This window comes from Vicugna pacos, chromosome 6 (genome assembly GCF_048564905.1).
Source record: "Vicugna pacos chromosome 6, VicPac4, whole genome shotgun sequence".
NCBI lineage: Eukaryota > Metazoa > Chordata > Mammalia > Artiodactyla > Camelidae > Vicugna > Vicugna pacos.
Window position 1 is genome coordinate 53,815,953 of NC_132992.1, and position 26,263 is coordinate 53,842,215.

Genomic DNA, 26,263 nt, shown 5'->3' on the forward strand with positions numbered 1-26,263 from the left:
ATATATTAGGTATATATCCCCATTATCTTTTAAGAAATTGGGATGAAAGTGACAGAAACTATTATCCAATATAGAACTCTTGGCAGAAGAGAAAGTCACTAATTTACTGATTCTGTTTTTTTCTGCTCAAGAAATGACACAGAATGTTTGTCTTAATCGTATGTGAATCACAAATACTTTGTTACAAATTTTAAAAGAAAACATGTCTAAGAAAGCCTATCTCCACCACCCCACCCCACCCCCCAGCGAGAGTCTTAACCTTCGAAGCTAGACCTAGTTAAGAGTGCGATCACCCAGCACTTTTTCCTCCAGGCCTGTCAGAGCGAAACAGGGTCCGAGTCTGAGGTCCTTTGAGAACAATCTCACAAGCCTTGATTCACACTCCACAGTCTAATTATCATTGTTCCTTCTTCAAAGCACTAGACCATAAGAATTCTGTTTAGGCTAATAGAATTAGGCTACCCTTGAAAAAGAAAGATGGAAGGACTGCCTTGCCTATAGAAGAATTTCTTAAGATTTTGTTGTGATTGGGTTCCACATCCAAACTGAATAAGAGTGAATGTAGATTTTGTTTCTTAACTAGGAACAGATGAAAGGAAGACAGGGATCTAATGTGGGTCTTCACAAATAACTTTTTCCCCTTTATGCCCCCAGTTAATATAACCAGCATACCAGGACCTTGTGTTATAACCCAAATTCCACCACTGCAAATGGTAGTGTGTCTTTTGGAGGCCCCACCAACAGAGTCCTTTAGCCTCAGTGAATCTCCTGAGAAATTCCAGAGCTAGCAAGTCTTATTTGCACTTTTTTCCATCATTCTTTTTTAAAGCAACTAAAAACAAGCTTAAAGACATGCCTTGTTGTGCTTACAACCTACTCAAGGTAACCAAATTCAAACAGAATGGACAGATTTCATAAACCTTCTTCATAAATGGGATTTCCCTCAAGAAAGCCAGAATCAGCCAGGCTGTAAACCTGTTTTTGGGGAGATGGATGTTCACACCTCCCCGTGTTCTAGTTCAATATGTATTATCTGTCTCAGGCACAAATTGATTAGATGGCAGTAAATACTGATCAGAGTTTCACAGTTAACATTTGTGTTTGAAAGTGACCTCACCTAGAACACTACCCCAGATAAAGACTGTCAGAATGTGCCTGAGGCATAACTCAGAGTAACCAGTCTGTCACCAGTTCTACTTCCTTTCCTTTCTCATCTGTCTCCCTCCATGGGGAATGGAGGGTGATGCCTCCCATCTCTGGGGGTAGGAATGTTTTCTTACAGCTTTTCAGAGAGTAATCAAGGAATCAGAGCTGAAAAACTGCTCTGGGACCTTGAAGATCCATTGTATAAACACAGAAATGGCATACAGGAGGAAGTTTTATACTGTAGGGAGTCTACCCCTTGTCTCGTCCCTTCAACTAGCCATTTTTCTGTACAAGAAACCCTTCAACCTGTCCTCCATCTTCTCTAGAATGTGAAGCCCCATGCATAAGGCAGCAGTACTATTTTCACACTTAATTCCTCACTACATTTTGGTGGGCATTGGTAACCCTCAACCTAGGACTGCCTCTGTCACTGTTACCGGAGAGTAGGTTCTTGTCTCATCACAGAAAGAATTCAGAATCAAGACACGGAGGTCAAGAAAGCAAAGCGAGGATTATTAAGCAATAGTATGCTCTCAAGGGGAGAGAAGACAAATTCATGTGAATAGCTGCACTGAGTTTCTTTGGCAAGTTGGTTACATGAAGTATAAAAATGAATGGGCAGAATATTCAATGGGGAGGAAGGGGTTTGGGGTCTTATTTCCTAATTTTTATCTCAGCTTCACCTTCCTGAGGGGAGGAGAGATTTTTGTCCTTATTTAGTCTTGATCGAAAGTGTTATGGTATTGGTACACGATGGGTACTTCTTATCTGTAAGGCTAATTTTATTGTAATGAGTGTATAATGAGGCTCAAGGTCTACTGGAAGTTGAATCTTCCACCATCTTGGACCTAGTTGGTTCTAACCAGTTTATGCCCTATCCTTAATGGCTGTGTCATTCTTTTAATGGATGTGCCCTGCCCCCTTCCCTCCTGTCTCACTACCATGCCTTTCAACTCCAAGACCTCAGTGCAATTCTCTGTGCCGGGTTATCCTACTTTGGGTAGCTAATACCTTCACTACAATTAGAACAGCGTCTCCTCAAGAGTGAAGAGTCTGGCCTGGTCTTCCTAGCCTTATAGAAACTTTTGTCTGGAGTATTCAAGTATTCAAGCCCTCAAGGACCTGGAATGTAATGTTTGTGGTAAAACTAAAACCATAATGGAATAGAAAGAAAGCAGCTCTTCAAATATATCTCTTGTAAATTTTTACGTGCTGTACTATTGTAAAATATTTTCTCAAACTTTGATGGCCCAGAGAACAGAATTTTGTGAATTTAAATTTTTTCAACTCTGTATCTCTAAATTGGGTAAAGGTTAATCTTCCCGAGTTAGACTGGTACATAATATTAATCCCAGTGCTGCGCTGCCTCTGCAAAATACAGTTGAACAACCAAAGGGTGCCCACCCTCCCCTTCATGCAGTTGAAAATCTGAGTATAACTTATAGTTGTCCCTCTATATATATTCACTGCCTCCATATGCGTAGTTCCTCTGTGTCTGCAGATTCAATCAACAGTGGATCATGTGGCATTGTTGTATTTACTATTGAAGAAAAAATCCATGTTCAAGGGTCACCTGTAATTCTTTCTATTCCTGGTTAGGTACTCCTGATGCATAATAATGAGATAGCTAGATTAAATGACTTATAATCAGTTCTGACTTTTTTGAGAATTAAAATCTCTTTCAGTGGTTTTATTTTACAGAACACAAATAATATACTAATTGAGAATAATAAAAAGGGCACTTTAAGTTTTAGTCAGTGAAAACCAGGACTACCTCACTGCACTATTTAAGTTTCTACATGAGATTATTTTGTCTTTCAAAGTAATATATGTTAACTAAAGGGCCATTTAAGATCTTAGAGTAGGACTTACTTAAGTTTATTTTGCTTTAAAATGCATTTTGTTTTACTTTTTAAATGAACTTCAGTAATTACCAAAAAGAAAAATGAACCTAATTTCTTTATTATGACCTTCAGCCAGGATGATGAGCCATATTTAATTTGGGGAAAGTATACTTTAAAAGCTAGTATGTTAAATTATTGACTTCTCCCCCTGACTAGAATTTATATTTCAGCATTAAAACATACTATAAGTCCCAAATACCCTTGAGTTATATATAAAAGATGAAAAGAACTAAATTTTTTCCTTCTCATACACTGAAATGATCTTAATTCTCAACATACTATTCTGGTGTTTGGAAAATACTTGTAAAGGAATGTAAATTATAGCCATTCATATCTCTTTGTTTTCTATATAATTGTGTTCCTTACACCAAAATGTGTTACTATCACCCACCAAAGCTTAAGCTTTTTCAATTACAAAATGAGGTGATGGCTGTTGTCCTTTAAAAACACACCTCCATGCACTTGCTCATTCTGTCCCCTCTTCCTGAGATACTTTAACCCGTAGTCCCCACATGTGTCTCCACTTAGAATGATCTGGGGACCATGAAAACATTCCCAAGCCCAAGCCACATCCCAGACCAATTAAAACAAATGTCTGCCACACAGGTATCAGTACTTTCTGAAAGTTCCCTAGGTGGTTGCAATGGGCTGCCAAGTTCAAGAACCACAACCTCAACCAACTCGTTCCCACTTTTGTTCATCCTTCCCATCTGAGTGGACAGAGTGCTCCTCCATTATTCTTCTTGCATGTCTCTACCATAGCAAGAATCATTAAAGTATATTGTAAACATTTACATGCTCACCTGTTCCCTCAAACTATTATAGGATTCAGAAATATTTTTGCATTAGAATCCCAGAGTCTAACCCTGTGGCTGGTGTATGGGAGTACTCAATAAATTCATGGAATAACTTTTTCCTAGTAAAACTAAAGCAAAAACATACAGTTATGTTAATATTTATATGCTGTGGAAAAAATATTAGCTTAAGGTGTGTTTAGGATGTTTCACTTGATGGGCAATGTCTCATTTTTAGGAAAACACCTCATTATATTAATGGAAATATATCTATAACTCAACATTAAAAAGAATCATATAACTTTGATTACCTACAAAAATGCATTCTTTATTGTAATAAGCGCAGAAAAACATTTCCTTTGATAAGAAACATCTAAAACAAGCCATCCTTTCCCATTTCCACTTCCATCTTGAGTGGAGTATGTGTTGTTTTCCAAAGCAATCCTTTCAGAAGTTTATGATGTTTCAGGGGGTTATAAAACTGATTTTAAGAGTTTTAAAGTACTTAGTTTACAAAAATGTATCATATCAGAGTCTATGTTTATTGTGGTATTCGCACTAAAATGATCATTATGATTCAAAAAATACTCATGTAAGAAATTTTGTTATAGTCAAATTCTAGACAATAGACCTAATCTTAAATGTAGGTTTTAAAAAAGCTGCTTAAAATATTTTGCAGCTTGGGTTACCTAATCACTTCATATTGCAGCAATGTTTTACAATCTAACAAGATTTTTTTTTATCTGCTTGATTTTTATGCTTGAAGCCCAAAAAGAAATCAGATTTAGGAACTGCTTTCCAATATATTCCTCACTTATCTCATTTATTTCATATATGAAATGCTGGATTATCTCATTAGATATCAAATTAATTTAAGACCTTACCAACTACTGTTCAATATGCACTCATTCTGAATGCATATTACAGACAAAAATGTGTGAAAAATTGTAATCTTCCACTTTTAAATGCCAGCATTGTAATCACTCAACCAATTTTTAAATTTAGCCTATTAATTAAATACAGCTAATTTAAAAGGCAGTCATTGGAACATAGTTCTTGTCCTCCTTTCCATAATGGAGTCATGACTTTAAATCATGAGTGCAATATCCTTAGAAACTGCTCTGCTTTATCAGAAATAAGCTCGGAATGTATCATCAATTGTAGAAAAACAAAAACCATCGTTCCTAATATTCACTTCTAATGTTACGGTTAGCAAAATGTAAAAGCTGTCAATGAGACAACTATTCCAATTAAGCTTCAGCTGTGATGAACAGTAAGTTGAGTTTCATTTGTCATGCATACTTTCACACAGGCATGCTTTCAAACAGTAACGGCTAGCTTTATATATTTATGTTTGAATCAAGAGTAGGGCAATTTTAAAGTTGGCTTTCTCAGCACAAATCTGACTTGGGGTAGTGTCCTTTCTTAGGTCCTCTGATTCTTTGTCTCCTTGTCATCATATCCAAACACACCCCATCACTCCTTTAGTAAGGGGTCCTGTGGGGCGTTACTGCCAGTGTCACTGGATCAGCAGTCAACAGAAGACCTAGGACGGTAAAGCCCAGGAGGTTGGCGCTCTGTGGGTCGCAGGCCTGAGGGACAGGTGGAGGCTGGTTCTCTCTTGTCTCCAGTCCCCAGAAGCTGGTCCCAGTGGGCGCAGGGTGAGTGGAGAGGCGTAGCTTACCCCTTTCCTAGACCCAACAACCAAAATTGACAAAGAGACCTCCGTCTCCTGACTTGAGTTTTAGTGCCATAAAAAGATCTTCCACTAGCCCTTTGCATCACCCGCCGCCCCCTCGGTACCATCGAGAGCGGGCAAATATAATTTCTAAGGGGTCTCTGGCACTAAAACCACAGCAGAAAGAGGCTGTGTCTACCTGAAGAACTGGAGAGGCAGAATTGGTGGGGGAGGCTTGGCTTCCTCGGCGACGCTCCCTAGATCCAGTATAAAACCCAGGAAGGAGAGGCGTCCCGAATGGTGGGTGGGCAGGTGTTTGCGGGACTGGAGGACGGGAGGGAAGGAAGGAATCACGAAGCCTCCTCCGCTGGGACCGCCCCCTCTCTCGGTGGCCGCGCCTCCGTGGTTCCGAATTAGTAAGACGGAACTCAGGCCAAACCGCCGCCCCCGGACAGACCGACTGGGCTCCGAAGGGAGAGGTCCCGGGGGCCGGCGGCCGGGCGTCGGAGAGGGCCAATAATTAGGCCAGAAGGGGGGGAGCTGACAGTGTCCCCTCGCACCTCGGTCTCGGTTGGGCGGAGAGAGACCTAGATCGCCACATTCCTAACACAGCATCCTTCTGCAGCTCGTCTCCCTCCCCAGGGCCCCGGGGGCGTGGTTCCGTCAGCTTTCTCCCGCCCCCGACTCGCAGTACCCCCCTCCGCGGGACGCTTGGTTGGACCCGGGGCGGGGCTTGCAGGCGCTCCACGTGCGGCTGCAAGCTCCGCGCTGGGCTCCCGCGGCTCAGCAGCTTGCCCCTCCACCGTCGGGCTGCGGGGGGCGGAGCCTCAGGGGGCGGGGCGAGGCGGAGGCGTGGGCGGGGGGCGGGGCGGACGTGGAGCGCTCGTCTGGCTGCCCAGGCCCACGGTCTGAGAGGAGTGGGGCAGGCGCGGCGCCGGCTGGAAGACAAGGAGAGCTGACGGGAGTCCGACGCTTGGTGCTCCGGACTTTCTCCGAGGTATGGGCAGGAACCCGGCGCCTGGGGTCCCCCGAGGCCGCCCCCTAGCTCGGCCACCGCGCCCCGGCCGCTCACTGTGCCCCCTGCCGGCCGGGCGGCGGCAGCGGCGACTGGACGGGGCTTCGGGAGGGTTTCTGGAAGTCGCGAGTCCCAGCCCAGGCAATGTTTCCTTCTCCCCGTCTTTCTTCGCCTTCTCCTCGCACTCTCGGCTCTGGGGCGTCGGGCCCCGGGCGGGAAAGTCTCTTCTTCGCGAGTCGGAGTTCGCCTACGCCGGGGCGGGAGGACGGGGCCCCGGGGCAGCCGAGCCGGGCAGCGGAGGAGGCGCGGAGCCCCGAGGCCGCCTCTGCGGCGAGGGCGGGAGGCCGGCCGGCGCTGCCGGCTGCGCCCCGGGCTCGGTGCCCGCGCTCGGCTCCCTGGTGGTCGGCGGCGCCCTGTGCTGGGGGCGCCTGCCCGTCGCGCCCCGTCGCTGTGACCCGGCGCCGGGGCCAGCCCCTGAGCCCGCTCGGTTCCTAGGAAACTGCGCGGTGCCGCCTGTTGTGTGCGCGCCTGGCCGGACAGCCCGGCTGCGGGAAGGGACCCGATCGCGGCGTTCGCTCCACCGTCCCCGTAAGTGCCTAGTCGGGGGAGCCGGAGACTGAGCTTGGGCTCGGCGACGCCGGAAGGGGGCCTTGGTGGGATGCGAGTGGGGGGGGGCGCGGCCTGTAGAGTGGGTTCCTGGAGGAGCTGGCGGAGCGCAGGCCCGGCCCCGGGCGGAGGAGACCCCCAGCTGCTGCTGGGGAGGGGTCAGGGCTAGGACCTGTCAGGGATGGACAGCTGGGGGCCACCCGGGTGAGGTCCGTAGGGATTATCGCAGCACCGGGAGTCCCGGGACAGCATAACCTTATGGTGAGGGCGTCCTCTTGAAGGCATGAAGAAATGGAAAGCTGTCAAAATAAGCATAATTTAAAGTTGAAATGAAAGCTGGCAGATTTTCAGGCCGTGCAGTTGTGTAGCTAGTGTCCAAAGAAATGTTAGCTCCTTGACACCCTTTTCGTTTGGATTTCTTAGCAAAAATCTATTTGGTTAGTATTTCCCCCCAGGAGTTGTGCGTTGCCCGCAGCGGGGGAAGGAAAACTTCAGCAAGCGTTCTCGGGTTGCCTTTGACTTTAAGCCTGTGCTCTCCAGCTTTTTTCAATGTGCAGTAAGAGTACCTCTAGCTAGATTTTCCATGTAGGATACCGTCTCTTCTTCCCTGGCATCCGACGATATTTGTTTATTGGTTTTATAAGCATCTATTTAAATTTAGTAGTTGAACGAAATACTCCCCGTTGCCACAGGGTGTAGTTTAGGGATTAGAGAATACTGTTGGAGAAAGCTGCCAGTGGCTTCATTTTCCAAGAATGTAAGTCATTTCCTTTCTGTGATTTCAGAGAGTTGATATTTCACAGCATCAAAACTTTGTGGGGAAAATTTTCCGTAATGCATCTGTCATTAAAAAGGCTTTTGACTTTTGGATTTCTCTTCTTAGAGCAGGGCATAAACTTAGACTCAGCAATGTTAAAGAATAAGAAGTTTTTTTAGAATCTACAGCATTATTTCTACAGCCTACTGTAGAAAGTTAATTTTAACAACCCCAAGACCTACAAACTGCCTGCAGGGTAGAGTGGGGGAGGGGAGAAGACCAGCCGAGAGAGGCAGGAAAACCGATGCCTGTGCTGTTGTCCTTTGTAGTATAAAACTTATAGCACTTAATCATTTTCCTTGGGTGTGGTTTTGAGAAATAAAAGTATTATGTTAAAAATGAATAGTCCACAGTATGAGACAGCTGACATTTGAATGCTCTTTCAGTATGTTTGTAAACATACTGGATTTATATTTCATATTAAAATGGACTTCTGGAGTTATTAGATGAGAAGTGTCCCCCAGGGGATATCTACTATCGAGTTATCTGTGGAATATCTTTTCCAGAAAGCAGACTGGCTGTAATATGAACTAATTCTGCCCCCTTTGAATTGCTTGTAAGAGTGCCTGAGATCTGACACTGATGGACCACAGTAATCAGCAGTTCTTGCAGCGCTCCAGACATTTTAAGGGACAGGAAATCTTTCTCTGTTTCTACCCACTCCTTTTTGGGGGGTGACAGGGGTAAGCTGCCAGCTTCAAATACATAATTTGAACTTGTAGATTTAAGATGCTCTTGGATCTACAAGAAAACAGTGTGGGCCAGGATGAAGACCGCTGCTTTCGAAAGTGAAATGTCGATGTTCTGGGTAATAATTTTTAGCTACAAATTCTTTAAAAACTCATTCACCTAGGCTCGCTGAGTTAGGAGGTGGGGGGTGTTGTAGAGCTTCTTCTAGTTTCTGAACTCTGTTTCCACTTTTAACTACTCTTACAAAGCTTTTGGCTTTCAGAACGTATGACATAGTAGACTGTGTAGCCTTTTGTGGCGGATGCTTGAAATGAGAGTTTCAAACAGAATTGTTTTTGACTGAGCTGTCAGATTCAGAATTTAGTGTAAATGAGTCCCATCTAACAACTAACTTTTTTGATAAAGGAATTCTTTGTAGTTTTCAACTTGGATGTTGCACATTTTGATTTCTAAGGCTATGGGTTTAAAAAAATAGAATCTGCAAACAATTATTTTATTACATGAAAGCCAGTACCAAGAAAAGATTAATTCAGTCCAGATGTAAAAATGTATGTGAATTTTAGATTTGGATGATCTCAACAAGTTTTCCCTTTTGTTGAGGAGGCTGCCTGGATCCCAGATGGCATTCACAAGTTATCCCTTAGGTGGTTTCTGAGTTCAGAACTAAATTTCACCAGCCTTCTCTAAAGTCATTTTAATGCTGTCTTAAGTCTTCTAAAGGGTAGAAAGTTTTCTGCATTTATACAGGGATGGATTTTTTTCCTGTTACTCATTAATACCAACCTCATAAATGCCCTGGTTTGATAGATGAAGCCTATGGGGAAACTAGAGTTATTCAGTATTGTGTATCCTTTTTTTTTTTTTGATGAAGAGGTACAAACCTCCAGTTAAAACTATCCTGTATCCTTACGGGCAAAGCACAGAAGCTTTGGCCTATGTTCATACAATTCAAGCTTTTTTCTTTTAAAGAAAAGAAAGTTTTAAATGTGTTTACAGTCTTCAGTAGAATCCGGTTGTAACACAGTTTGTGGTGATAACAGCAATTGGTCCTCTACAGTGATGATCCTCTACCCTCCTTCTTACTGAGAAACAAGAAACACAACTTCTAAGAAACATCCAGTATATTTTTAAAACCTGTACTCCCAATACCAGAGTTCTAAAGGGTGTGTGTTACACGCTTAAAATGATATATTTTAGGAAGCTTTTGTATGATTTTATAATTATGTATTTTGGATACTTGATGACATTGTGACTGTGTATAAAACAATCTAGTGTAAGAGTAGGGAAAGGAAAGATTTAGAGAAGGAATTTATGAGTGGTGAAACTTCAGTTAAAATGTATCTTTCCTGAGACCCAAACAGGAAAAACGGTATTGTTGGCCTCTGTAGTTAAACTTGGATATAGAGATAGTTGAGAGGGCTGTTTGAATTGCACATTATCCTGAGGAAGAGGCTTTGGGGGCCTATAAAAATAAGTAGAAACAAGTTAAAAAGATAGTTTGAGAGGAAGGAAGAAATAGAGTACTGGACACTGAATTGCAAGGAAAATATAAACTTAGAAAGATGAGTATTGGGAACAAGGCTGATGTAGGGAGAGCTTTCTATTTAAAAGTAGGAATTAAAGAGTAAGATCTTTTTAGCTGAGGAAAAAGAATTGGGATTAATGTGCCCTATAAGGTCTTCATACAATATGAAATAGTGCTAAGTGATATTTATCGTGGAAACCTTGCATTGAATCACTAATTTGGTGTTAAAGAATGTTCAGGGACTTGATGCTTATTACTGTCCTTACCACCCCTGCCCCCGCCACTTCCCATTTCAAAGACTGGAAACATTTTTTTGTTGAAGCTCTGTTGATTTGAGAAATATTTAATTAGTCCCCCAGCATTTGGGAGAACTGCTGATGCCTGCCTACCATGCTGTGGGACCAGAGGGGCTGAAGTTATCATAGAGTTTTGAGTAAAAACAAACAATCTGTGCTTCCAGTTATCTTGTATGACTTAGTGGTGTAATTACTTCTGATGCAGGTTTGTCTGCTATCACTTTTCATATGTATCAAATGGAGCAGTCGTGCACTCTATCGTATTGATCAAAGAGGGCCCATAGCATACTGGGGAGGGGAAAGAAATCAGTGATCTGACAGCTGGTTGTATAATCTAAGGAGGAGAAAAATGTGATGCTGAAACAAATTCACAGCTGAACCAAATATAGGACAAACAAGGAGGCAGTGTTTACTCGGCTTCCTTGGAGTTGTCTGGAGCACAGCATTTTCTGGGATGTCTTTCCCCACCTGTATGACCTTACGTAGCAGAGCTTAAGCTTTATAGCAAGAAACTAGGTAGAGATTTCGTCATTATCCAGGTCATTCCATTAATGTGATCATGGGGATAATTCTGACCCAAAGTGCCTATTTAGAGCCTCAATATTCCAAATAGATTATCCTGGGATATTTTCAGGTGTTTTCTAATAACTTTGCCTTTGTACATATATGTTATAGAACTTTGAGCAGTAATTTTTTACCGACATAAAAAGACAGAAAAGCAGTATTTTATACTAACATAGCTGCAGTTTCACATGAGGGAGGAAAGCATTATAAAAATCAAGCAAATTCTGAATGAAGAATTTAGGAAATTAATGAAGTTTCTCTCTTAGCTTCTCAGGCAGTTCTTTGTCTGATTCATATTAAATGAAATGTAATTAACTTTCTCCCTACAGGTAGCAGCACTTGTGCTGTCCAGTTCAGGTAGATGGCTTCGGTTTGGAGAGGGTGGGTATCCCTGTGGCTTTATTTCTTTGAACTTGTTACCAAATAATTATATAAACTAGAAAAATGCACAGATCAGAAGTTTATAGCACAAAGTTGATTATATCTAGGCAAGTAGCACCAAAGTCAAGAAACAGAACATTGTCAGCCCCCCACCCCTGGACCCTTCTCCCCCACCAAGCTTCTCCCTACAGTCGTAATCCCTACCCCCAGGATGACCACCTATTCTTTTACTGCCATGGGTTAGTTTGAACCTGTTCTTGGACTGCACTTTTAAATGCAGTCAAATACAAGCTCTGTATCTTCTTTAACTCAAAGTGGTATCATGTCCGCATTGAGTCAGGTAGCGGTACTTCTTTTTTCCTTAATTTCTGTGAATGAATATACCCAGTTTATTTATCCATTCTGTTGATGGACATTTGGGTGGTTTGGGGCTGATTGTGGCTTTTGATGGCTCAAGAAAAATTGAGCAGTTTGAAATTGAAAGGAGAATAATCTCAAGATTAAAAGGAAAAATACACCAGAAATATGAGAGAAAAAAAATGCAATATTATAGAAACACTAAAGGCACAACTCAGTCCACAGAATCCTAGTGTTTCAGGGACATAGTTTGGAACATACCAACTGGATATTGCAAAATTTCAGCTGAGAATCAGGAAGAGGAAAGGGACCTTCAGTCATAGCCAGCCCCTTAAGTTTTTAGAGGTGAGGGGATAAAGATCCTTAAGGTAAGGTGACTCAATCTCACAGCTAATGACAGGACCAAGAGTAGGAGCTGCTTCTGACTTTGTCTGGTCTAGACTAGCACCCTCTTAAGGATTGAAACTCAGTCCTCTGCTGTGTAGTCCAAGCAATGAGTCCACAGTATTGGAGGATGGGGTGCCCTTTTCTGATCCACACAGAGGTGTCCTGTGGCTCTGTTAAGGTAGAAACAGACCTGCCCAGTGAGTCAGAATTATGCTTCCTCATCCCTGTTCTACCTCTGCGCCTCCCCACCGCCATCCCCATAAGGAGCCCTTGGAATTTCTCTGTAACCCTTTTTTCCTATCTCCTATTAGGGCTCTCTGGTGAGACTTTGGATTACAAGTGTCAAGTAGGTGGTATCTTGAGTCCTTCCTGAGTCATTGTTTTATTCGTCCATAAATGATCTAAGATGGACCCTAATTTCAAAAGCCTGCTTTCTAAATATTTTCGAAATATTTTATTCTTAAGAATAAGGTATATATTTTGCCTCTTCCTGCCATTATGCCTCCCTTCCCTTGCTATACCCTTTTTTCCTCCTCTTGTCCCCACTCCCTTCAAGTTATCTTTTCTTAACTACCCCTGGAAACATCCAGTCTTTGGTATCAGTGCCTAAAACAACAGTGAAATTCTGATGCTGAAATCTGTTGCCATCCCCCAGAAGCACTTATTGTAAAATGTAGGATTATGAGAAATCTAATAGATAAAGCAAAGTGCTTGCAAAGGAAGACTATTGATATAGACGTTTTCTTTCATGTTTCCCTAAAAAGAAAAAGGACATTTTCATGATTCAAGAAAAGACTCAGAATTTAAACTTAGGTTCATTAGGAAGGTAAGAAAAAAAAAGTTAAAAAAAAACCATGAATTTTACAAATGGGTAGTAAATAATATATCTTGCTCAAATGAGATACTGCTTAAACAACAAAAACTTAGCATGTATAATCTTAGAAAATCAAAAAAATGTGCTCACCATAATGCCATGACCTTGATAAAATTGCTCACTGAACTTACTACAAAAAAGAGTAGTGAGTTTTGAAGACAAAATGGAAGAGAGGCAATAAAGCATAAATGTCAGGAACAAAATTTTTGAGATTGGTTCCCTGGGGTCCAAACTCAGGTTCCACTGTTCTCCAGTGTGTAACCTTGGGGGAAGTTACTTAACTTTTTGAACCTCTTTTTCCTCATCTGTAAACTGAGGATAATGATAGCAACTGCCCCATAATGTTGTTTTGATTATTAAGCGAAATAGCATAGTAAAGTAAGTGGCATGGTGTGATGTGTGGTAAACAGTCAAGTAAAGTTAGCTCTTGTTACTGAATACAGAAAGAAATGATGTATAGAAAGGTTTATAGTTCTTGGAAGTCCCTAAGCTTTTATTTACAAGCAGTTGTTCACAAGATTTTATTTTGTTGCTTGATGGCATTAAGCATTAAACTGTAGTGTTTCTCAGTCACAGACACTGGGCAGTCCGTGTGGCTGCACTAAGAACAGCTGGCATGTCCTGCTGATCACTAATTGAGTTTTTTTCCTAATTCTCCTATTTGCAGCAGTGTCATTCCCCTAGCTTCTGCCTGCTTGATAATTATTTCTTTCCAGCTGCCGAAAAGTAAATTTATAGGTTTAAGAAATTGCCTTTATGATGAATAATATTGTACAAAGTACTTTTAAAGAGTACCAGTGGCCTATGTATATTGATCTTGTACCAGGTAGATTTCATATGAGTCCTTTTAAAAAAGCCACTATTATTGGAATAAAGCAATTGTTTATTTCTTCCAGCCACACCCCCCCCACCATTGGCACAATTTATAAAATGTGGGTCAGACCCCTCTATGATTTATAAGGCCCAGGGCTTAAGAGTTTTAAACCATTCATTCTAAGAAAATTAATAGTCTAAAAGTTTCAAAGGGAGTGTTTAAGAAAAACAAACTTAAGCACATTGGAAAGACACATTTACATCTAAATAGCATAATTACAAGCCCAGTAAAAATAGGCCCGGACCCTTCAGAATAATCATGAAGTATCATTCTGCTCTGGTCACTGAGAGGGGGACCTACCCCAGATAACTCTGTGCCCTCTTATGCATTGTGTAATATCTTGAACTTAGGAAACGTTTGTGCCAAAGTGTTTCTTGTCTAGGTTGGGGCACAAAATATGTGTATGGAGAGGTATTAGATGTTTCCCAGGAAGTGCTCAGTGGAATCCTGGAGCAGAATCAATGAAGGCCAAGGGTAGGATGGCCCTAGCTTCCCTGGGGCTGCTGGGTTCCTGTTGGGCCATGAGGCCAGGCTGGGATCTTTGTATTCTTCAAGTACAAAGGAGCTTTTCTGAGAGCAGCAAAAATGTTCAGGATCTTATAGAAGTCTCAGATATTAAAAGAGAACTGTGAAGTTGAAATTACTAAATGTTTAATTAAATTCATTCCTTCATTCAACATAATGCATGCCTGCTGTGTACCAGGCACTGTTCTAGGCACCAGAGATATGTCAGTGAGCAAAATAAGGGAGAAAGTCCTGCCTTCATGGAGCTTCTATCCTGTTAGGAAAGAAACATACTAAACACAGCAAAGTAAATTTTACAGTATTTTAGAAAGTAGTAAGTGTGATTGGGAAAAGAAAAAGCAGAGCAAGGTAAGGGACATTAGGAGTACTGGGAGAGGGAAGTGAGGCCTTTGGCAATTTGAAATAATGTACTCAAGGTTGGACATACTGAGAAGATGACTTGAGGGAGGAAGCTGGCCACACAGAGGTTCCTAGGGGAAAAGTATTCCAGCAGAGGGTCCAGCGAAGGCCTCAGGCAGAAGTGTGCCTGGGTGTCCCAGAACCAGTGAGAAGGCCACAGAGTGGTAGTTCATGAGGTTATAGAAGTTTAGGAGCATATCGTGTAGAGCCTACCTGGTGGAGCATTTTAAGAACTTTGGCTTTTACCCTGAGAGAGATGGGAGATCGTTGGAGAGTTTTGAGCAGAGCAGTAAGGTGACTTGACTTGCATTTTAATAGAATCACTGGCCACTGTGTTGAGATAGAAAAATGGAGTGGGGTGGTCAAGGATGGAAGCAGAAATACAAGTTAGTAGCCATTGGCAATAATCCAGTTGAGAGATGCCAGTAACAGAGGAGGAGGTGGTGAGAAATGACCAAGATTTATTTTATAGGTCAAACCAATAGGATTTCCTGGCCAGCTGTTTGAGGAATATGAAAAAGAGAGATCAGAGGAAGGATAACACCAAGGCTTTTTGCATAATTGTGGAATTGCCATGAACTGAGATGGGGATCTGATGGAAGAGCTGGTTTGGGAAAGATAACCAAGAGCTGTTTTGAACATGTTATGTTCAGCTTCCAAGTGGAGAAGTTGAACTGGTTGTTGGATTTAGGAATCTGGAGTTCAAGGAAGAAGTCCAGGCTAGAGACAGAAATTTGGAAGTCACACAAATCTTTGGATGAGATAATATAGGGAACATATGTAGACAGGGAAAGCAGTCCATGGACCAAGCCTTGGGTCATATTAGTATTTACAGTTTGTGGAAAAGAGAAGATATCTCATAAAAAAGTATCTGAAGCCAAAGGAATTACGCACATATTTCCAACATAGTGGACCTAATTAAATGTTTCCTTTCCCTAAGTAGCCGTATTATTAGTAATAGATACTAATTATATTGACCTACACCATGGGAAGAAGGAGCTATGAGTTACTTTTTCTGTGATGAGGTACTTGGGCTGAGCTTGAGTTGATAAAGAGGAACCAGTAAAGAAAACTGAGAAGGTGCAGTCAGAAGGATAGGAGGGAAATTAAAAGAATATACCTGAAGTGGGGGGAGGAGATAGCTCAGTGGTAGAGTGCCTGCCTAGCATGCACAAGGTCCTGGGTTCAATCCCCAGTGCCTCCACTTAAAAAATAAGTAAATAAATAAACCTAGTTACCTCTTCCCCTAAAAAAAAAAAAAAGAATATACCTGAAGTCTGGTAAAGAAAGCATCTCAGGTAGGAGAGAGTGAATCAGTGGTATCACGTACTGCTGAGAAGTCAAGTAGGATGAAGACTGAAAGTTGCTCATTGGATTTGGCAACCTTGAGGTCACTGGTGACTTTGGCAAGAGCCGTATTAGTGGAGGGGTGGAGACAAAAACTACAGTGGAGTGGGCTCAAGAATGAAAAGCTTATGAAAGATAATTTTTATTTTCAGTAGAGTTTCTTTATTATAAATATTCAGTATCATGTGTATACGTTTTAGTATGTCTGATAAAATCTGGGGTAGGACTTCGGAATGCTGGGGGCAGTGAGGGTCTTCAGCAGGTTCTGAAAGGGATGGGGAGCCTTTGAGTTTCCCCCTAGTTATTATTGGTAAGGCTTTAGTGTGTAAAGTGTATATAGCCTGTTTATTTTGAGATAGAAAGACAATTCTAATGCAGCTTCTTTTTTCTTTATTGCATCCCTTTGGAAGAGGACTATATCCTGGAAGCACTGTCACTTTGTGTCAGTATTTTGTTTTGTTTTCTAAGTGAAGTCATATTCTTGATTCAACCCATTGACCCTTTTGTATGAAAAGAATACAACAGAGCCCCAGTGAGACATGTGCTTTGAGGTGGCTTCTTTTCAGTAGTGGTGACAGGTTTGAGCTGACCAGCCCACAAATCATGGTACCCCACTGGGCTGGAAGCCTTCATTCATGGAGTAGATGGCTCAGGTCAGGGGTTCCCGGAAGCCAGAGCAAACTGAGTAATAGAAACATTGCTTGTTTAATGTTTGTTTTATACTTTGATGACTTTCATTGTGAAAATTATCTCAAGGCCTGTGATTAAGCAGTTTTCATAGTTCTATATTTTATATCATAATTATGCACCAAGAATTTTCTCATCTCGGAATTACCTTTGAATTATAATGTTAACTTTCTCTAATGCTGTCATCAAAAAGAATCAACGAGTCTCTGATACTAATTATCTTTTCTTTCTCTAAGCTTATTTAAAATGCTAAAACAGAGACCTTTAATGCTTAAATATTATTTTTGGATAGTTAAAAGCTTATAGTGATTTGTAGAATTAAAACATTGTTACATGTATTTGAGTGCTTGGTAATAAAAGAAAGTACTGTATAGTAATAGTCTTTAGAAAGTTACTAATTATGGGAAAATGCTGGAAAGAGTAAGGACTTTTCTTTTGTAGTGGATTATGGCACATGTTTTTTGAGAGGTGGAACTCCAGTGATTATATGTGTGTTTCTGGTGGGTTGTATCCACGTATAATGTCAGCATTCTCTTAGGTACTGCTCTGTCAACACTGTTTTATTAGTATCATTTTGTATGTTATTTCAGCTGAAACTTATAAGTCACTAACTATAAGTTAGTTAAATGAACGAATTGGCCTGTAACAGAAATACTTACACCAGGCCAATGTGAAATAATTTGGCAGTGCTGAGTGTTTTACATGGTAAATACTGGAGTATGCAGAGGTATAAAACTAAGCAAATTATGAAATACATGTTAAGTCTCTTAAGTCAGTGACTGCAGGATGAAATCCAGATCTCTTAGCATGGAGTCCAATGTGCCAAACCAGAGTTGCGAGCCTGCGGCGCACCAGCAAGATTGGCTGAAGACATGTTTTGGTTTTTAACGCAGTGTTGAAAATATTTATTTTCCAGTATTTAAAAATTGAGAAATTTTAAGTTTAAAAAAATGGAATATTACACCTTTTCTTAAAAAAAAACTGGAAGGTGTGGCAGTGATCTGTTGGAGCAGCGTAACAGCTTCCCCTTTTATACGGGGTGTGTGCTCTGCCATCCCCCATAGTCCCCGGCAGAGATCTCTCTGGCCTCCAACATTGAGACCACATGGCTATTGGCATTTTTCATCCTGCAGCCTTCACTCCTCTGTTAACTGCCCTGGTAGGCAGGTCAGCTTGCCATCGTCGTGTTGTAGATACTTATTTTCCAGTGTCATCTCAAAGCTCCTTAAGTCTAGCCAAATTGTTCTCCCCATTGTCCTGTCAAACATACCAACTTATTTGGGGTCACGCTTCCTCTTCTCCTTCCACTAAACTGAGCTGTTTTTGGCCTGTGTCACTTCATGGGAACCCAGCACACACTACTTTATATAGTCATCCTTTCATATATATTTCCTAGATCCCCAATTGTATTAGGAGTTTCTTGAGGGCAATGACCCTATCTTGTAATTAACTAGTGCCTATCAGATTTGTTTTAGATTTAATAGACTATTGTTTAGGGTTAGCTTCCAGTGAATGGTAATCTATGATTTTTATGAGGCTGTGAAAGGATTAGAAAATATCAAAATCGTGTATAAAATCTATTTCCTCAAATAAACTACTGGCCTAACAGTATGACAGCTTTATTCTTTCTGATCTACATAAGGTGAGAGAACCGTCATGTATATTTAAAACTTCAGCAAGTCAGGGGGGCATTTGATCCATTAAAAAAGTAGCAGAAATGTATTTATGAAAGCCCATTTGCCTATCTCCTACGTCTGGCATATAAGTGAAATATAACTCTTCTCTAACAGTGATAGGTATTCAGGTTTCATGTTGGCATTGAACAATATACATATTATTGATTAAATTTTCAAAAGGCTATGAAAAATACAAATTTTGTTCCTTAAACTTTCAAAAGACCATAAGTAAAGATTAGTTTTTTAAATTAACAATAGAATGCAGCAATAGAAATTATCTGTGATTTCTTCATCCAAAAAAGGTCATGCAAGGTCTCTTTTGAAATGCCTTAGTTTAGAGTTTCTTCCCAGCCTGCAAGGTTTCTCATTTCCTCATGCCATCCGTTTTCTGGGAGCATAAGGAGGGTAGACTGTGCACAGATTTCCTCTGCTTTCCTGGGGTTGGCCAAGGCATAAGCTTAATCCACTGGACATGTCCATTTAACCATTGCTGCAGTTCTTTTCTCCTTGGCTTGACGGGTGGTGCTGTCCACTCCTGTGGTGATCAAGTTGTTCATGAGGAGGTAAGCTTAACTTGACATGCACCTCCGATCATCTGAGCTGATACGATGTCCCTGTGGCCCAGGAATGAGATGATAGTGGATGTCATGTTTTCTTATTGAAGAGTTTATATTGGTCTTACCTTTCTTGAAGATTGGGGGGAAAACAAATCGTTGGGATTACCTAACATGAAAACTTCTGTATTGCTGTGGCGCCCATCGTCTCTGCTGTTGCCTTGACCTCCTTGCGATAGGAGCTTTAGCTTCCCCTGACTTCTGTTTCTTCAGCCCCCTTCTGTTTTCTGTTCCTGCTTCACCTCTTGAAAAAGTTACATAGCTTGTATGATTTGACACCTTTACCTGATACAGTTTGTGACAAAACCGGAACATGACACTCTTCTTCTAACTCTGAGACCTGTGCTTTTTCTCTTGCCACCTCAGTCACAGTCACTCTGTTTATAAAACATCTTTAGAGTGTTTGCAAAATATGGTGCAACATTTTGATTTTGATTTTTTTTAAGAAACTTTTAAAGTCAATTTAATTTCTGCCATACACTAAAGCAACTTGTTCCTTAATTAGCTTAGATTGATTTTGCTGTAGAGAATTTTTGTGTCAGTCTGAACTAAATAGGATAATTTTTCAAACATATTCTACTTTCCAGGATAATGCATTTAACTTGGTACAAAATTCCAGATCATTGGATTTTGTCTGAAGAAAACAAGATATGCATAAAATTTCACACTATCAATCCTTTGTTCAGAGCAGCTGTTACCTTGAAACAAATCTCTTATTAATTTGTAGGATTGGTTAGTAAAAGAAAAAGTTTTTTTAAAAAAAGATTGCATATTATATATTTAAAGGTGAGACGTTACGTACAGTTGCTTGATTTCTCTTTAGAACTTTGTTATCTTTGAATTGAAGTAAAGAAGGCTGTGAAACTTGAATGAAATAGTGCTAGTGTTTATGGAAGTATATCTACCATGCATCTTTCTGTAGGAAACCTTACTTTCCAGATGAAACATAATTTACCATGAGAACATCTGAATTTCGTTATTTCATTCAAATGTGCCAAGCATTTTGTCGGAAATTCAGTGATTGAACAAGGCATAGACCTATCCTCTGGAAGGTAGAACTTAAGTGATGAGGGGAGACAGACAAATAAATGAACAATTATACCATCTGACAAGTGAAGTACTATCTATTAGAAACACTGCAGTTGCAGTTTTTGTTTAACAGGGAATTTTCTTTTGTCTCTCCAGAATTTTTGCTAGGTGATACCTTTGATAAACATAAAAGGCCAACCTTAGTATCCTTCAAAATTACAGTCTTTTCTAATCACCATAACTTCCGACATTTTAATCCTAAGGTCTGGTTTAAACTTCTTGACGCCATGGATTTGGCCAATTTACCTAATGTATTGTATCACTTTTGTTTATACCCCTGCGTCATGCAGCAAAGGGTTTGAGGTAATGTATTACTTAACACGTAAGGCACTTTCATGAATGTGTAGATTCATTAAATTTTTTTTAAATTAGCTTTTTTTATGATATAAATTACATACAGTAAAAGTAAAGTTCACAAGTTTTAAGTAGATTATTTAGTGACTTTTGACAAATTTATATAATCATGTGACCTGTGTCACAATCAAGATAACAATAATTTTTATTACAGCCCCTTTTTAGCTTCTCCCCCTCCACCACTTCCTCTCTTTTCTGCCTTTTCCTCTCACCTCCCCATCCCTGACAACTGCTCAACTTTAGTTTTGCTTTTATAGAATTTCATGTAAGTAGAATCACAGTGCATGTAGTTTTTTCTGCTTTGCTTACGTATCTGGCTTCTTTTACTTAGCGAAATGCTTTTTGGATTCATGCATTTTGTTGCTTATGTCAGTAGTTTCTTTTTATTGTTGGGTAGCATTCAGCTGTCACAATATGTGTATTCATTCATGTTATTAATGGATATTTGGATTGTTTCCAGTTTGGAGCTATTATGAATGAAGTTACTATGAACATTCATGTGTAAGTCTTTGGTAGACATATCTTTTCATTTCTCTGGGGCAAATACTTAAGAATGAGAAATTTGAGTTGCATGGTAAATGAATTTAATTGTGTAAGAAATTATCAAATTGTTTTTCAGGGTGACTGTACCATTTCACATTCCCACCAGCAGTGTCTGAGAGTTCTAGGTGCTCCGAATTCTCACCAAGACTTTGTATTCAGTCTTAATTTTAACCATTCTTGTGTGTGGTATGTGTGTGTAGTGGTATCGCACTGTGGCTTTTGTTTACATTTTTCTAATGACTAATAATACGGAGTGTCATTTAAAATGCTTATTTGGCACTTGTGTATCTTCTTAGATTAAGTGGCTATTTAAGTCATGTTTTAAAGACAGTTGTCTTCTCTTAGTTGTAAAAGCTGTTTATCTATTCTGAATTTAAGTCTTTAATCAGAAAAATGTTTTAAAAATATTTTTCTTACTCTGAGGGTTGCCTTGTCATTTTTAAGTGACTTTCAAAGAGTAGAATTTTTAATTTTAAAGAAGTTCAATTTCTCCTTTTTTTGTTAATGTTTCATGGTTTTTTTTGTACCCTAAGAAACCCAAGATCACAAAGATCTTATGACTGAAGTTTCTATAAGTTTTACAGTTGTAGCTTTTACATTTGGACCTGTAATTCATTTCATAGTAATTTTGTGTATGGATTGAAGTCAGTTTTTTTTTGTAAGAATCTCTAATTACTCCAGCACCATGTATTGAAAGTTTATCCCTTCATTGAATTTCCTTGGCACGTTTGTCAAAAATTAAATGTCTTTTTATGTATGGCTCAATTTCTGGACTATTTATCCTATTCTTTTGATCTGTATGTCTCTCTTTAGGCCAATAATATACTGTATTTTGATTACTGTTGTATCCTGTGTAATAAGGCTGACAATCAGATAGTAAGTCCTCCAACTTTAAATATGAGTAAAGAGAGCAAACATCTTCGCTTCATTTCCAGTGCTAGGGGAAAACCATTCAATCTTTCACCATTAAGTGTAATATTAGCTGTAGATTTTTTTTTTCATAAATTGTCATGACTTCTTATACTCTTAGAGCAAATAATTTCCAAATCATAGATAGATGAATTCAATTGGAAGATGTTATTGAAAGACTCTCTAGAGGAAATTTCAGGATTTTATCTCCTGAATTTCTTGATGTTTTTACTGAAGATGCAAAGCCAGTAGATAACTTACAACTTTCCAACCCTTCTATCTGAAAAAAAATTCTCATCCAGCTTTCCCTAGAAATCCCACAACTAGGACCAAACCATGTTTTCTTAATTCACTTGTCCAAATGAGAAAGTTATGAACAAAAAAGGGCACTTCTCTCTTAATGAGTATTTTTTGGACACTTGAATAGTCTTTTGCCTCTGGATCTAAAATGAGATGATTCCAAGGCAGTTACTGGTAAAATATAGCCTTTTCTTGGTAGGATTAAAGGAGAAAGGTGGCAGCGATGCAGTCACTGTTGGTGGTGGACCGTTGTCCTGCCATGAGTGATGACTGACCTTGTCATAGGCTGCTCGTCTGGTTTCTCCAGGATGAAAGTCTGTAGGTCAGTCTCAGGAGTGGTTGTCTTTCCAGCATGATTAGAGCCGTATTGAAAAAGCAGTACTGAGCAGAGGTAGGGTGGTTTCTGGTTTTTGTTTGATTGGTTTGCTTGTTTGTTTTTAGCTTTAACCTTCAAGACTGAGCTATGGTTCCATTTTTCATGGAGGATTAACCCTGTTAGTGTAGGGTAAGGTGTAATTCTGATTTCCTTCCTCCACACCCTTTAAAACCAAACTTTAAGTCTCTCTCAAAGCATTAGAGGATGATTGCTATAAGAAGGAATGCTCTCTTTTGGCAATATGCAGGAGGGATGCACAGCATAGAACCAGAAAATCCAATGAACATGTAGGTGAAATGGAGGCAACTTGACTGGGCTATTTAGTGACTCACTATTGGATTGTGTTGACTTCAAACACCAGGGAGCCCAGAGGTTCCCTGCTAAGTGGCTTTTATTTCTATTTCCTTTGGAATATATGGATAATAATTGAGTTGACCTTGGTTTGTGTCTTATTTCAAAATCCTACTTAAGAAGAGTTCTAGGAAAGAGGCCTATGAATTGGTATATGGGAAATAGAAATGTTACTACATAGGTAAGTACCACTGGAAAATAAGATATCATCCTTGATGGAACAGGCAAATTCATTTTAGTTATCTTCTAGAAGCCAAGGAAATTAAACACTGGATGGCGGGTAGAGGAGAGCCAGCTTCTTACTGAAGATTCCCTTGGAAAAAACCTAAGGCTGCGGCCCTGGCTCCCAGTGAAGCAGTCTTAACAGTCTTGGATTCATGTTTCTCCAGAATAACACCAGCCACTTCAGTCTCCTTAGGCTAGATTGGCTAATGATTTGATGATGCCCCAGGGGAATGGGGAATGGGAGTAGAGTGAGGGTGGGTGGGAGGATGTTCTTAAAGTTTAGATTGTTGGTCTCTGGTTAATGGTTAGCCGAAAGATTTGTTAGGATTCAGTGTCTTTTAATGTGTTGGAGGTGAATCCCTACATGACAATAGCAATGGTAAATATTTTGTGAAGCTATAATAAAGAAGCCATACATGTATCCGGAAAAGACAAAGACTCTAATTCAAAAAGATACATACCCCAATGTCCATAGCAGCACTATTTATAATAGCCAAGACATGGAAGCAACCTAAACATCCATCAGCAGATGAATGGATAAAGAAGGTGTGTGTGTGAGAGAGAGAGAGAGAGAGAGAGAAATGGAATATTACTCAGCCATAAAAAGAATGAAATATTGCCATTTGCAGTAACATGGATGGACCTAGAGATTATCACACTAAGTGAAAAAAGTTAGATACCTGTGTATGTATATATCTGAATCACTTTGCTGTACATCTGAAACTAACACAATATTGTAAAGCAACTACACTTCAATAGAAAAAGAAACTACAAAACAAAACATTTATCATTTCTCTTAAGGGCTTTTCAAACTGTGAATCAGAGTTCTAGGGTTTTTAGTGATTAAAATAATCATTGTTTTTTTCTGAATTTTAAATTGATATTTTTAGATGTCTTTATACATTTATGTGAAAATTTTGTTTCTAACTTATGAATTCACAGCAAAACCCCCAAAGGGATGTTAAATAAGACTTTTGTAGCACTGTAAAACCTTGTTAGAATGTCCAGAGGAATCTTTTGCTTTGAAGTCTGTAGACTGTGCTTTTGATCTTTCACTGTAGAGAGTGCCTGGCCCCGTGAGTCTCACTTCACACCATTCTGCGCGTTTGGCATGTGGACAGTATGTGTGCGTGTGTGCTGCCCTGGTATTGCTGCTCATTTGGGTGTGTCTGGTTAAAATAATTTCAGCCCATAATTTATATGTATAAGGGTAAAAATTGGATTCTTGGCATTTCAAAGTCTTTTTCTGGCTTCATAAACTTTTTTTTACATATAATTCTTAACTATTTTAGAGTAAAAGGCCGATTTTACTAGCATTTGGGTATGTTTACTTTAGTAAATTATTTTAACATGTTTCTTAAGTTTCTACTTAAGTATATAAAATATGAGCTCTCTGAAAAGAGACTAGTTTAAATTGTTTCCTACCCATGGGAGTCTTCGAATTGAACTTAGAGAAGAAAAATCCTGGCAGGAAAAGCGCACCAACTGCCTAAAACTACCTGGTGTCATCTTGTCCCAGTCATTCTCTCAAAGTGTCAGTTTCTTAACCTGTAAAATTAAGGGGTTGGATTAGGTAGGCCATCTCTAAGATCTGATGCAGTGGTCAGGTTTTCATTTGGTTGTCCTCTATTGCATTACTTTTTCATTTAATAGTAGATAGAAACCCGTGCACGTATCACTGTTGACTTAAACAAAAAAAACACCACAGCCTGAGAATTGTGGCTTTAAGTTTTATTCAGGTTCTCGCTGAGGACCATAGCCCAGGAAACAGCTGCTCAGTAGCTCTGAGTAAATGTTCCAAAGAGGCAGGGGAGAAGCCAGTATGTATATATGAATTTGGGGGCTAGGAAATACAGGGAGTCAGGCATACATCTTGGTAAAAGATTACTGCCAATCATGAAGAGCAGATATCTCAAATTAATGAGTCTAGTGTTTTTCTATGTATGGGAAGATGCAAGAATCTGGGGTCACTGAAATTCTTCCTGAGACATGCATCTATTTAGGAGCTTGTTTATCTAAAACACAGTGTGCCTGTCCTGTTTTGTTTTGTTTTTTTGTCCTGTTTTTTTGTCCTGAATTCCTTTCTCGATGCATTGTTGGTCAGTGACTACAGTGGGTTGTGACTTAACCCTTGTATAACTGGTTCTTATATATCTTTTTAAAGTTTAATCAGCAGTATGTGATTATTCACAGCATTTGAACATCAGTACCTATGACTTATTTTACTTTTCTAAATTGTGAAATATTTGAAGTCCCTGCTTTTCTTTCTTTCTTTCTTTCTTTCTTTCTTTCTTTCTTTCTTTCTTTCTTTCTTTCTTTCTTTCTTTTCTTTCTTTCTTTCTTTCTTTCTCTTGCGTTCTTGCTTTCTTTCCTTCTTTCTTTCTTTTCCTTCCTTCCTTTTCTTCTTTCCTTCCTTCCTTTCTTCCTTCCTTCCTTTCTTTCTTCTATACTACATGGAAAAAATTTGGCAGTCATGAGGCTAAGTCAAGCCCTTTGGAAACCGTCCCTGCCCCTTTCTGAAGACATTCCCTACCCCAGCCTCCCCCCGCCCCTCAGCACCACTATTATGGTTTTGAGGTTAATCATTCCTTTGCCTTTCTTTATAGTCTTACCGCATATATATGTATAATGAATCATTGTTTGGTTGCCTGTTTTTGAGCTTTCTATTCATGGAAAAGAATCATAGCATATATTCTGCAACTTGGCTTTTTTTGTTCAGCACTGATTCTGAGATTCATACTTGTTAATATGTAGCTGTAGTCCATTAATGTTTGCTGCTGAATTGTTTTAATGTACCATAATTTATTTATCTAGTCTACTGCCAATAGACTTTTGCATTTCCAGTTTGTACATTTATTTCACTCTTGTTATTAAGAACTATTTCATAACATGAAAACTCCTTTTGCAGTGTTATAAGAAAGCTAGCAACTTCCCAGATGCTTAATTCAGTCTTTAAAGAG

The 26,263-nt window shown here is 39.8% G+C and overlaps 1 protein-coding gene across 9 annotated transcripts in view; it reads left to right on the forward strand.

Moving 5' to 3' along the window:
• Positions 1 to 26,263, forward strand: part of FRMD6 (FERM domain containing 6) — a 212,127-nt gene that overhangs the window by 139,262 nt on the left and 46,602 nt on the right. For 2 of the 9 annotated variants that reach the window (XM_072963050.1, XM_072963055.1), the window contains exon 1: positions 6,384 to 6,519. The exons of the other annotated variants lie outside the window; for them this stretch is intronic. The gene's annotated coding sequence lies outside the window, so the exon portion shown is untranslated. Of the gene's footprint in view, positions 1 to 6,383; positions 6,520 to 26,263 lie in introns of those variants that run through there. 9 annotated transcript variants of the gene reach the window in all.